At 45.5% G+C, this 13,737-nt stretch overlaps 1 protein-coding gene across 2 annotated transcripts in view; it reads left to right on the top strand.

The window, feature by feature from the left end:
• The first annotated feature begins 264 nt into the window (after nt 1–264).
• CDH11 (cadherin 11) overlaps nt 265–13,737 on the top strand; it is a 156,056-nt gene continuing 142,583 nt past the window's right edge. For both annotated transcript variants that reach the window (XM_037815902.1, XM_037815899.1), the window contains exon 1: nt 265–446. The gene's annotated coding sequence lies outside the window, so the exon portion shown is untranslated. The remainder of the gene's footprint in view (nt 447–13,737) is intronic.

Genomic DNA, 13,737 nt, shown 5'->3' with positions numbered 1-13,737 from the left:
CAGCGACCCGGGGCGGGAGGGGCGGCCACGAATCCAGCGGTTCGCACCACTGGGGCCCTCTGGGGGGGAGGGGCGCGGACGGGGTGGGCCCCCACGGCCCCGGGGAGGCCCAGCTCGCCGCGTCTCGCAGTCTCGGCTACTCTCCGCCCCCCGCCTTTTCCTTCCCTCCCAGCGGCGGCCTCAGTCCTCCTCCGCCCCCCACCCCCCCGCCCGCCACCTCCCTCCGGTTTCTCATTCCTGCCACTAGCGCGCTCGGCGGCTCATTCCGCGGCCGCCGCCAGCCAAGGGGAGCGTCGCGGGCCGAGGAGCAGTTGTCGTGGGAGTCGCTCGAAGCCGCCACCGACTTGTGAATGGGACCCGGACTGGGGTCGGGGCTGACACTGCTGCGCTAGCTTTTCACCAGGGACGGACCGCCCGGAGCTCGCGCCCCCCCGCAAGGGCCCCAGGTGAGGCGTGTCGCCAGTCCCTTCTTCTTTCCTGGATGGGGCTTCTTGTGGATGGGGGGGAGAGGGGGGACTCCTCTGTAAGGGATTGTCCGTGGAGGGGTCTGACGCGAAAGGGCTTCACTGATGCAAATCGCAAAAGGGATGGGGGGGGGGAGGGATAAGAGGAGATTTGTTTAAAAATTAGAAAGGGAGAAGGGAGCCAGCTGTGGGCGAGGGCAGCGCAGGGGCCAAAGGAGCCAGATGTGCGCTCCAACCTCTCTTCCCCACTCCTGCCTCCTCTGAGGTCTGCGCCCAGGCCGCGGGAGAGGGACGTTTGCACCCGGCTGGGACAAGAGACTGTAGGACGGAGCTCCGGACACCCCGACTGCCCCCCGGTCCTGTCTCTGGAGAAAGTAGCCCCCGGCGCAATGCCCGCCCGCCCGCTCTGCACCTCTTTCTGAAAGCCGCGACATGACCGCGCTCTGCGGGATTCCTACCCTCCTGCTCCTTGCTCCCCGCCAAGAGCTCCCCGGGGCTTAGTAAAGACTGCCAGGGAAAACCAGGAAAGCGGAAAGAATCAAGCCGGGGGCGGCAATTCCCCGGCACTTTTAATAGCGTGAGCTTAGGTCGGCTCACTGCGGCTCTGGGGCTGCTGACTGCGGTGAGCGCTCCAGCCCTCAAACCCGAGTCCCTCCCGGAGCTCTGGGGGCAGTTGTCAGCTCCCACTAGCCAAGGGGTAAGTCGGCGAACGGCTCAGACTCGGGTTGGGCTCAGCGAAGCTTCCAGGGTCAACGTTAACTTTGCGAACCGAACCTTCCCCGAAGCCGGCGCCACCCCCAGAGCGCACCAGACCTCTCCAGGTCCCCTAGCGCACGGCCTCCCTCCCTGAGCTTTGCCCCGCAATGTGAGCGGAGTGGTGGGAAGCGCGGAGAACCGGGCAGGATGGGGAAGGCGGTGAGGAGGGCACCCCTTTGGCTCCCTACCCGGGCGGAGCTGTAGAAGGGCCCGCCTCGCGCGGAGAAGAGGGTCTCTAGAGAAAGTGGCTCGGAGAGGCCCGCGGGTCTGGCTTCCTGGTCCCTTTCTTCCCAAGGCCCTGCTTTTGCCGGGGGCTCCGCGCCTCGCTCTCCCGGGTGAAAGGTTGTATAAATGATAGGAAGCCCTGTAGCTTTTACTGATAATGCAGCAGGAATTTCACGGACCATCGCACTGCTGTTAAAAAATTGCATCTTTTAATTATTTAATAATGCCATCCCTGCATGATGACGGGTCGTCCCTAAGGGCTGGGGTGGGCGGTTGTTTCTGAAACCGTGCTGCTTAAGGCTACAGATGTGCTTGAAGTCTTTCCTTTCGTTTCCCCCTAAAGATAATCTTCGGATGGCTCTTTTCTTGTTTTCTTCTTCCCGACCATTCCTATCGGCTTAATATGTGGCAATGAGTAAGTTTTCGGTTTAATCACAGGGATAACATGATAATTAATCTGGAGAGCTGATGCATCTTTTTTTTTTTTTTTTAATCACTTGGGTTTGCAGCAGACATCGATGGTTTTGCGGGGTGTCTGGATTTTCCGGGGATGGGATTGCAGACGTGTTCTCAGGAGCGAGGATCCGCCAGCATCGCCCCAGCACGTTTGTGAGGCTGGGCTGCGAGCGCTAGCGCCTAATGCAAGGGGAGCAGAGAAAAGAGGCTGACCTTCATTTCACTAACCGTGGATTTATTATTCCTGCAAATACGTCAGTGCAGACACCAGAACACAAAAGTAGTCACTGCCCAACCCCTGCCGCAGGGAGCCTGTTCTTCCTCCTCTAGAACAAAGGAATAAAAGTTACAAAACAAAGGGACTGAGTTGGGGCCAATACCAGAGAGGCCCTGAAGCTCCCAGTCCTTAAAGTTCCTTAATTGCGAGCTCTGATTCCAAGTTCTAAAGTTGGCCAGTGGGCCCTAGAATTCGAATCTCTGTGCAAAACTGAAATCCTGCCTACCACAAAGGAATGTGAGTAGTTTTTGGTAGAGACCAGGGAAAGGCATTTGAGAGGCCAGGAAACTTTTCCTGGTGAGACTGACCCTTACGCTGTGTTTTTGAGACATTGCAAATTAGTATATTAAAAATGTCTTACAGCTACGCTTTCATATTAATAATTATTATCGTTATTTTACTTATTTGAGAGTCTGCCTAACATGGCCATTTCATGACATTGTTTGAAAAAAGAAAAATGTTCACATCACCTCTCACTCCTAGGGGAGGAAGGATAAAGAGATTCCTTGAAAGGACTGAGATAAAATAATCTGTCCAGGCCCCAGACTTGTAGATTTGCTCAAACTGGGCTTATTGCTTACTAGAAGAATAGACTTTTAAAATATTTCTAATTGAAGCAGTGGACCATCTTGATAGTACTTCCGAACTTTCATTCTGTCCAGCATTCTTATCAGAATGCCAGATGGTAAAATGACTGGAAACCTAAATTCTACTTTTAATTTGAGAATTAAAAAAAAGTTGCAAATATTTTTTAAGACCCCGAGTTCATGGTTCCCCCTTTGTAGTGGTGGCTGTGAATGTGTATGTTTATTTGTTTATTTATAAGAGGAGGGGGCAGGGCTAGAGAGCCACACCATGATTTGGAGGAATGAGGATCAATTTCATGCTCCTTTAATGCACTTGTCTTCATAATTCATGGTTTTTCTTCCACTTTGAATAGAATTACAAGGCTGCTTTGTACAGATTCTGGTTTGGGGACCCTTATATGGGAAACACCATGACTTTGACCTCAAGGCCTGACTTACAATGCCAAAACTACAATCCTCTGAGCATAGTGTGTCTCACAACCATGCCTGTGAATTCCTGGGACTTACGAAGTTGACACTTCACTTAAATTTTGATCTGTTATATTCAGACCTGTTTACAGAACCATCCAAAGGAGATCTGCAAATCTGATTTTAATCTTTCTTCGTTTTTGATACATTCATTTAGGCAGATGTTCAAGAGCATATTAATGTCATTGAAGTTTACTTTTATGTTGATTTTTTGACCATAAGCATACCTACTTATTAAAAGGGTAATAATAGTAAAACAGTAGTCTATAGGGTTCAAAGGTAGGTAGCAAACGTTTCTTGTCCTATCAAATATGCATATTGGCTATGAATTCCTAAGTGTCCTGGAAAATCTGAGTACTGTGTAAATTTGCTAGCCAATAATTTAAAAGACAGAGGTGGGTTTGGGGATGCATTTTTCCCCCTTATGAAACTGGCCTTTTGTTTATAAAAATGTACCTAATTTGTCAAGAACACCCCCATTCTAAGTTTATTAAGCATTGTGTTTGTAAACCTTTCCAACCCAAAGTTATTACCCCAGAATGTGTAAATATCTTTGGTGTATACAAAATGTATGATATAATTGATTAGGGAAAAAAACACATCAACAGGTCTGTTAAAAAAGAGACAAAAAAAAAAAAAAAGCTGGAGAAAAAGTTGGTCAAATCCTGGTGTACCAGTAAGAGTAGGGATCAGCTTTTCCATCAGGATTACTGCGATAGCCCTCCACAGCCTCCTCTAGGAACAGGAAGGGCTAAAGTAAACACTCGAGAAGGATAATTAGACATCTTTCTGCTGTAATTTTCCCCTGACATGGAGAGCCTTGTACATCTCTGGAAATGGACTCCTTCGTGGAAGATCGCACTTCTGGCCACTAGAGGGCAATGGCGCCCTTCTCCAACTTTCCGCATGGGCCCGTCTGCTTGAGAGGGTACCATGAAAAGCGGTTTTGTCACCACAAGCCTTGTGTAGCCCCCTCCTGAGAGACCAAATTCAATCTAGCCGTGGTTCAGGCTACTGCTTGAGCAGTTTGTCAGGATTAACATCTTTCTAGTCGGTGGATCCCATTACCTTCAGGCTCTCCTTCCCACCTTGGAGTTTACTAGAAAGTTGGAGAAGTAACTTGAGATTGTCTGAGGGGGAGCCTGGGTGGGGGCTGGGCTGCACAATAAACAGGGTCTGTTCTCACTGAGGCCCTGATCTGGAGGGGATTTTCTGTCTTTTTCTCTGGCAGAAAGAGCATCATTTCAGACTCCCAGGGTATGAGGCCGACAAGGGGGTGGGGTTTGAGAATGAATAAGAAAAATATTATAAGGCTGCTACCACTGCCTGTCCTTTCAAGAGGGTTTGAAGACTTTTCTAATTTGCAAAAAAGAATAGCAGTTAGATCTTCGGTAAACACTTTGGGGCATGGAGTTTTAATATAACAGTAAATGTTTTACTATTATCTTTAAACCATTCCTGATATGGCTATAGAAAACATAACTTTAGCAGAGAGTAAAATTTAATTTAAGACCGGTCTGCATGTACTGGAGTTTAATCATTTGACTTTTTTTTTTTTTTTTTGCCTCCTCAGTGATATGAAAATTACTGCTTATGATTAAATTGCATATTTTAGGCTGCACAAATTTATATTTGTTACTATTTGATAATGTCATTATGAAAGTTCAGAACAAGAATGTAAAAAAGAAACTAATGGTATATTATAATTAAGTGGAAAGCTCTATTAAAAAATAAGTACTGTTTTAAGTGGATACTTACTTGTATTTTTTTTTTTAACTGAGTCCACTTGGCTCCCTAATGAATCAGCAGTGGAGCTCTTTGCAGCTCTGAGCTGTGTTGGAATGCATAGACAGTTGATGAAGAAAGAATCAATGCAAATGGATTATGGGGGAGAATATTAAGTAACTCAGCGGAAAATAAGACAAAGTGTTTTGTAAACCAACGTTCACTCACTGGACAGTTATTTAACTTAAAAAATTTTAACTGCTTGTAAGTAATGCACATTTGTTAGAACTGGAGGCAAAATTTCATTGTTATTTAGTTTAATTAGTTGTCAGACAGTTGCAGTGTTCTGGGATTCTTATTGAGATAAAGCATGTCCTCATGGCTGTGTGGTCAAGGTTTCTGCTCAGAGCGAGACACTGGTATATCAGGATACTAAGCTAGAAGTAGGGGAGAGAAGAGAGGAAAGGAGGAAAAGGGGCAGGGGAGAAAAAGAGACAGTGAAAAAGACTAGTAATGTTGTTTCTCCTGGCAGGCCAAATACTTGCTCCCTCCCCTCCCTCTCTTTTTTAAAAAAAATCCTTATTTCAGCCATGTGAGGCACTGAATCCAGAAAGTGGGTATAGACCGCTTTGCAGGCTTCTGTAAACTGTCAGGTTCCTGTTCTATACTTTCTGGCACTAAGGACTCCTCAAACAATACTTGTGTACAAACACTGCCTTCTTCCCAATTTTTCCTGGTTGATGAAGGTAAAGAGAAGCCTTCACTCCCTCGATTGCCTCCCTCATTTGCCAGAAATCCTCCTGATGGGGTCATCTGCACTGGGGTGATTTCCACAGATTGAGGTTACTTCTCCACATTCAATTCTCTTGAAGAAGATGGGTTGGGTTCTGGCTTTGTCCCTGCTCTGATGATCACCTGACAGAACCGGGGTGGTGGAGGCTCTTGCCTGGCCTTAGCTGAAAACAAGTGGAGATGTCTTTTTGAAATTCATTAGGCTCAACCAGGGAGAGCAAATGACGAGAACTTAGTGTACAGTCTCTTCTGTTGATGCTAGCTTATCTTTCTCAATGAGAACCAGCATGGAGGAAGGAAGGGAGAGGCGTAGCAAATCAAATCAGTCTGTGCCCACCTTCCGGTTGTCCTTGCAAAGGTTTTACCGATGAACACATTCTGGAATGTTTAGGCCTGTTTCCATCATCCCTGAGGCTTGGACCAGTCATTGGAATTTGGAGGCGGCATCACCCAGCAGCAGAGCGGGGTCTAGGGGGAGGGTGAGTTGTGCTAATGTAGAGTTGGAACCATGACTTCATTTAAAAGTTTGATATTTTGCCTGGCATGGATTTTTTTTTTTTTTTTTACCTAAGTTTTGATTTTTAAAATATTATTTATCTTGATGACCGAGTTTTTGGTGCCTCCTTAAATTTTATGCCCACGGTGAATGCCTTGCTTGCTTCACCTTAGTTCCAGCCTTGCCCTTCTGATTTATTTCTCTAAATGCCAGCTCTGCTCCTTACAAAGCATGTGATCAGTTACCTCTCTTAAGACTCAGAAACCCAAATGCCAGCTGTGCTCCTTACAAAGCATGTGATCAGTTACCTCTCTTAAGACTCAGAAACCCAACTGTAAAATGGAGCTAATGCTGATATCTATGTTGTGACTATTAAATGAGAATATAGCACAATGATGCTCAGGTTGTGGCAAGCATTCAGTAAATGCTCAGGCCGTTTGTCCTCTCTGAAATAGACCTGGGATTCAGTTTTACAGACTGGCGGGTAGCAGTTCTTCCTTAGACGTTTTAGTACAAAACCCTGCAACGAACATGGGCTTTAGATTGAGGCCTCTACCAATTAGTGATGAATTGTTTATTAGTGCCTGCCTTTTTTGAATTATTTCATAAGCGTAAGTGATCCATCCCTCTTCCATTTAAAATATTCAAGAGGCAGCCAAGGTTGGAGAGATAATTATTGTTTTTGAAAAGTGCCTGCCTCCTTCCTTTCTTTGCGATTTCCCTCCTTTCATTTTGCATAGGGGATGGTGTGGTGAGTTACCCTGAAGAAATGTCTTACTGGGAAGGTTTACTAAGCCTTGGATGTTGAGATATTCGTCACAGGGTTGCCTTCCTTCAAAGGGGGCTCATTACTATTCCAGACTTGCTTAAATGATAATTAGTCTCTTGATAAATTGTCTCATTTCAAGAATATTCCTGTGGTTGTTCAGGTAAATGTAGTCTAAGGGGTTTTAAGGGATTTTAAGGGGTTTGAGCAGTGACACATTTAACTCGTGACAGGATTGCCATTGAGGAAGCCCCATCCTTGTCTTGTATTCTTTCTCTGCCCAGGCAAATCGCAGTGATTTGGTGCAGTGTTAAAAACAACAGTAAGGCTGATTTAGCCCTTCGCGGCTTTCCAAGTGTTTGCACACCCAATATCGCCGTCAGGCTGGGCGTCCCACGGCTCCCGGACCTTCCAGGTTGCCCCGCCATTTCCCATCGGAGGCGTTCTTGGATCTTCTGCTTCCGCCCCAGGCTGGCCTTCCCCTGAGAACCGACTTTTTGAGATTGTCTTATGTGCTGGGTGCTGGACCAGGTACCTCGTATAGTCCATACAACCCCCCCCCCCATGAGAATAGTAGTGTTATTTCCATTTTACAAATGGGAGGGGGGAAAATGACTCTCAGGGAGGATTCGAGACCCTTGTCTAAGCACTTGAGGCTGGAAAGAAGCAAAGCTGGGCCTCCCCTCCTGTTCTGGCCTCAGGTGCTCAGCAGTTTCCCACCTTGTATGATGTACCACCACAGGCCTGGGGCGGGGGGCAGGTGCTGAACAGAAGAGCTGAGCTGAATGCAGGACCCTGTGTCCCTCCAAGATCCCCCATCTTCTCCATGAAAAGAGTTCTAAGGCCTTCTACTCCAGCTCCCCAATCAACAGGTCTTCTCTCTGACACTGGTTGACAGCTTCTTAAATGTCCCAACGACAGGCTGCTAACTGCCTCTCAGGGAGCCCATGACATGGGTGATTCATTAACTCTATTCATTAAAATGCCACATTGTATGAGGAGCTAAAATACCCCTCTCTTCTTTCTCCCAGTGATTGCACTGGGCCCCCACCCATCACTTTTTCCTTCTCCTGGCAGCCCTACAAATATTTAAAAACTGGTATCAGATAATAGTTAAAATCCAGCACTTACTGTGCACTGTTTATTTCATGCACTGTGCTAAGAGTATTCTGTATAATATGAGCCTTATCCACAATAGCCCTATAAGCAGATAGGATTATTGCCAGCATCTTACTGGAAAGAAACATACATTCCCGTTGTTCCACAGGTGGTAATAAGCAGCGCAAGGATTCAAACCCAGGCTTCCAACACCAAAGCGTAACCACCATTCCGTTCGATTCTTCCGCTAATCTAATGAAATATAATCTCCAGGCCTCTCATGCAGATCTCTCCCTTCTGCTTCTGCTCCATTGTGTCATTGCTGTTTCTTAACATACAGCACCTTACATCAGATTTCCTATTGCAGATAAAGTCTAACAACTGCACAAAAATTTGGACCCACTGTTTCAGGAAATGGTGACTGGGGACTCTGTTTTATAAAGTAGAACTCTCAGGTTTCAGATGCATAAAATTATTAACTATGTCATCAGTTATTCCAATCACCCTTCATTTAGAGGTGAGGGTCCAGAGACCCAGAGAGATCATAAGATCATATGGTCATTTAGGGACGGATGGAAAAAGAACTGAGCTGCCTTGGCTCTTGACTTAGTCTTTATCTGCTATTTTCATGCAAAGTTCCTCCCCCCCCCCCCCCACACACCTCTCCAGATATATACCTGTGGCTGGTTCTTATTTAAACATGTCATTAGTTCAAGCATGGGTATATATCTTAAACCTGTTGTATTTCTGGATAGTTAAGTTTTAAGACCCAAATATGGGACTTTGCATGAATCCATGGTTTTTAGTAGTCTATGGCCAGCCAGTCTAGTATCGTTTGATAATAATTTGCCAAGTGTACCTTTTGAGCCTGGACTTCAGCTTTGTCTTACTTTATATTCACCTACATTTACTATCTCCTTCCAGGTTCCCTTAGCTATCAGTGTTAGAACGTAATCCTCCCCTAGCCATCCCAAGCCTCCATGGGGCACCTCCGGCAGCGTTCAGTTTGAATTCCACATCACACATTCCTATGTCACCTGCTCAAGGTAAGGCTCTGAGCCGGACACAGAGAAATTGTCAAATCTCAGTGCTTTACTTCAGAGAGTTGACAACATCAACACTGCAAAAAAAAAAATTCTAGCTCTGTGTATAAAATAATTTAGGCTGCATTAGTAACATGCCGTAAATATTGCAACAGAAGTGTAAGCAAATATGGTGATAGGGTTAGGGGCACAAGGAGGAGTTCATCCAGTTGATTAATGAAGATGCTTTGGGGAAGGAATAACAAAATTCCACTCCTCCATAATTGGAAGGGACCCTAGAGATCATCTAGAGCAATGCACTATGCCACTGCATGCCGGAGTCGTCCCTGCCGTGTCCTGGTTGCAGCTTGAGCACCACTAACCATATGGAGTTCATTGCCCCCGTTGGCAAACCATTTAGACACAGGGAAAGTTCCCCTCACCATTAGAAAAACTTACTTATTTTGAGCCAAACTCCATCTCTTCAGAGATGGTATTGCTTGAGCCAAGCACTTGATATCATGCAAAAAAAAAATGTAATTCTTCTTCCACATTTCAGTTATTCAGGATTCAGTATGTCTTCCAAGTAGAATTGCCTTCTCCCCAGTTGTATCATCTCCAGAATGAACACCCCACCATTTTTGCTCTAGCCGACCTCAGATGGGAAGACTGAAGACAGAAATTTAGGCAGCTAGACTCTAGACGATCATCTCCCGTCTTACACACTTCTTTTATTGCAGCCCAAGGCTACATTACATTAACTTTTATTGCAGCCACATCACCCAGAGGACTTATGCTCCACAGTTTGTTTGTTTTTCTTCATGTGCTGCTAAGTCACATTTTCCCATCTGTCCCTGTGCATGTAAGACATGATGGGGCACCTTCAGTGGCATTCTCACAGGCTCCGGAGTCAGGCTGCCCTGCTGCCAAGCTTGGCTCTGCCACGTACCAGACATGCAAGCCATTTTATCTGTTTCTCAATTTTGCCACCTATAAAGCTGGGTTAATAATCATATCTACCCTATAGGGTGGCTCTGATGGTAAATAATATTAATATATAAAGCCACCTATAATGCTGGGTTAATAATAATATCTACCTTATAGGGTGGCTCTGATAGTCAATAATATTAATATATAAAATCCTTAAAACAGTGCATGGCATGGAGTTGCTATTATTTCCATTATATTTTACATTGTTAGGCCCAGTCCATTGATCTGTCTCCCAGAATATTTTAAATTTAAGTCTTTAGTTTGCTTCCCAGTATATCTGCCATCCTTAGCCTCATGCCAGGGGTTGGTTTGTTAAGTCAACTACCTTACTTGGTAAAAACAAAACAAAACAACAACAGCAACAACAAAATAGCCAGAATAGGAGCAGGGACATTCTTGTTAAACCATGCAAGATGCTTCCTTATATAACCCTTATAGTGCATATTTGCCCTTTTGTTTGCTTGGTGGTTGGTTTGGCTGCATAGTATCGGAACTCCCTTCCAGTGTCTGGGGAGTAACCCACTGCAATATCCACTATAGAAAGAAGACTCAACAGTCAGAGAGTTGCTTCCCTAGCTCTCCTGGAAGCTGGAGCACCAATTCAGCTCCACCTTCCCAGGGTGTTCTAAATTTGAATTCAGTATCTTACACACACACACACATGATCACTGGCCTGGAGAATTCACTCTGGTGGTTGTGGCAATAGCTGTTGCAGGATCCATTTCAGGGGCCACCAGGAGTGAGCTGTAGCCCCGTGTCCAGCTGGGACAACTGCGGGGCCCTCACCCACACGGTTCCATGGCAGGATCTGGTCTGTGGTTCTGACTGCCCAAATTCCCAAGGTCCCTGGAGGTTTTCAGAGCCTGCTTCTCTATTCTTCCTGCAAATACCGAGCTACCCAACATCTTTCTGATACATTCCCCTCTGGCTTAAATCAGTTGGAGTCTCTTTCTGTTGCTTTCAATGAAGAAACTCAGAAGGCTTCATTTCTACATGACCTTGCAAGACAGCTGTGAAACACCTTACCAGCTGCAACACTGAGTGAAGCTTTTAAATTCCTCTCGATGGCTGGATAGAACACTGTGGTAGTGAGATAATTGGAAACTGGGCTGGGAGGGTTGCTAGAACAGGAGCTTAATGAAACACTGAGTAGTCCAATTTGGGTTGAGCAGGAATTGGGCGGGGTATCAGGACTTAGTGACAGAGCTCACTAGATGAGGTGGGCTTTCCAAGAGCAGCTATTGCAGGTGGAATAACAGGCATGTAGATGGCAAATGGTCTCTTACAAGGGACAAGATAGATTGTGTGGGAAAGTGGCCTATAGATGCTGGCCATGAGGCCAGTGGAAAAATCCCAAAAAGTCTTATCCAGAGGAGCTTAAAGCCAGATTCAAGAACAGGAGTCCAAATTGGATCTGTAATCCAAGGGGAGCTAGATAGAAAGGAGTATTCTGAAAAACATCATGCAGAAGCCAGGAACCCTGGTTGGAATACATAGGGATTCTCTAGGCATTGGTGGGCACACGAAACACACCCCCAGGAGAATGGACAGGGGCCCCAAGTCACATGCCAATTTTTGAGGGGCCAGCCTCCACAGCCCTCCTGGCAGTGTTGGTCTCCATGTTTGCCCAGGGACTGAGTGAGAAGGTGAAAGTTGTTGCCAGTACCCACAGCTAGACAGCTTGGGGGAGCAGGGACTCACAGGCAAAATCTACCTTCCTCATGGTTTAGTTCCATCCCATCCCAACCCAGGACAACATTCCTGACCCTCCTTTGACAGGAATCAGCATCATCCTTCCAAAGAGCAAAATCTTCAGGAAAAGCTCAAGATTTCAAAGCCTCTGTGACTTGGGGGCCTGAATGATGGGCCAGGTAGTTGAACCATTTAAGAGATTTGATTTGTGGCAGTTGGAGCTCCTTGCCCAGACCTGACCCAGGTGTCACTGTGCCCCATAGGGCTCTCAGATCATGTATTTCAATTTCTGTGTGATACTCCCTGTCTCGTCTCCATGGACACAAATACAGACCACAAACCAAGGCTAACTCCCCAAACACAGGTGAGGCTGGCTGGGCAGCCTAGGAAAATATCAGTTCTTCTCTACTTTTCATTGTCTATTTATTAAAGCCACATATTTAACATTCATTAAAAATATTTATAGGCAATAGCAGCATAAATTTCAAAGCCAAATTGAAAAATGAGGTACTTTTATATAAACAATTCTGATTCAAACGCAGCAGCTTCCCCTGAAATATCCTAATAGTAAAGGGAGATCTCTCTTAAACTGCCACATTCTACTCTATGCTTTAAGTATAGACACAGTTGTAGTATAAAATAAAGTTTTCATTTTTATTATTCTTGGGAACCTAAAAAGAACTATATAAATGAAGCATCACTATTAGTGTTGTTTTATAATAAAAATTGCAATGTAGCAGTTAGAGCTGGGCAACACTCACCTTCAAAGTAATGCATTGATGATTCTTGTGTTTTATTCATTGCCGGTCCTACTGCAAAACATTGCAGAGAATCTTCAACTTCAGCAAATCTCGGCAGTGCATTTGGGAACATTAGTCAGGAGACTAATGCAGCCTGAGAGGCCGTGTCTTTGAAGTGAGGGATGGTTTGTGCAGAATCGTTTCAGCTGCCCTCTCCTGATAGTCCCCACTCCTGCCGTGCCCAGCATTGCAAGGCAGAGAGGCATTGACTGAGAGGCATGTCTTGTGTCCTTTTCTTATTGGATGCGTAACTTCTGTCCCATTTCAGATGAATGGAGAAAGATCACCTGTCAGCAAGCTTGCGGCCAATTGCTGACAAATTTTCCCTAATATTCTGCCCCGCGGTTCCCTCCGTCTACACAGACCAGCCCAGTGCAGTGTTAGCATTGCTGATAAATAGCTGCATGGCCTTGGCAAGTCAATTAACCTCAGTTTCTGCATTTTGGGTCCTTTCCAGCTCTAAAATGGTCTTGCTTTCAGATATTCTTCTACAAATCACTTGGCATGGTAGTTTCTAATCATCACTTCTAAGCATTCTGGAGAAGGAATCCTGCAGACAAAATCGTGGGGATGTGAATAAGCAGATCCGGATTGCCTGAGCAGAGTACACCTATAGGTGAGAGTGGGACTTATGCCTGGGACCCATTGTGAAATACCTGGAATGCCAGGGTCAAGGGTTTGGCTTTATTTTCTAGACCCTCAGGCACCTAAGAAGGGTTTGGAACAGGGGAGTGATGTGTTCAAAGTTTTATTAAAAGATTTCTGGATGAACATTGAGAAGAACAGATACGAAGGAGCAGAAGTTTCCCTCTGGGAAGCCAGCAGGGAGGGTTTTATGGCCGTGATGATGAATCAGAGCCTAGGGTGGTGCCATTTATCATTTATAAGAGCTAATGTGTACTGAGCATTCACTTGGTGCACACACCACACTCAGCACTTTCCATGAATTATCAAGATCCTGCCTCACAACAACCTCAGTGAGGGAGAAACTTTAATTATCCTCATTCATAAAATATGGAAACCAAGACTCAAAGAAGTTAAACCACTTTCCCAAGTGTTATAAAGATGATTAGTGGTCAGGTAGGATTTGAACAGAGAGAGATTCCATGTTCTTCACCACTGT

The sequence above is a fragment of the Choloepus didactylus genome, chromosome 22 (genome assembly GCF_015220235.1).
Source record: "Choloepus didactylus isolate mChoDid1 chromosome 22, mChoDid1.pri, whole genome shotgun sequence".
Classification (NCBI taxonomy): Eukaryota; Metazoa; Chordata; class Mammalia; order Pilosa; family Megalonychidae; genus Choloepus; species Choloepus didactylus.
The sequence above is the reverse complement of the archived record's forward strand: the minus strand, read 5'-3'. Positions and strand labels throughout refer to the sequence as shown.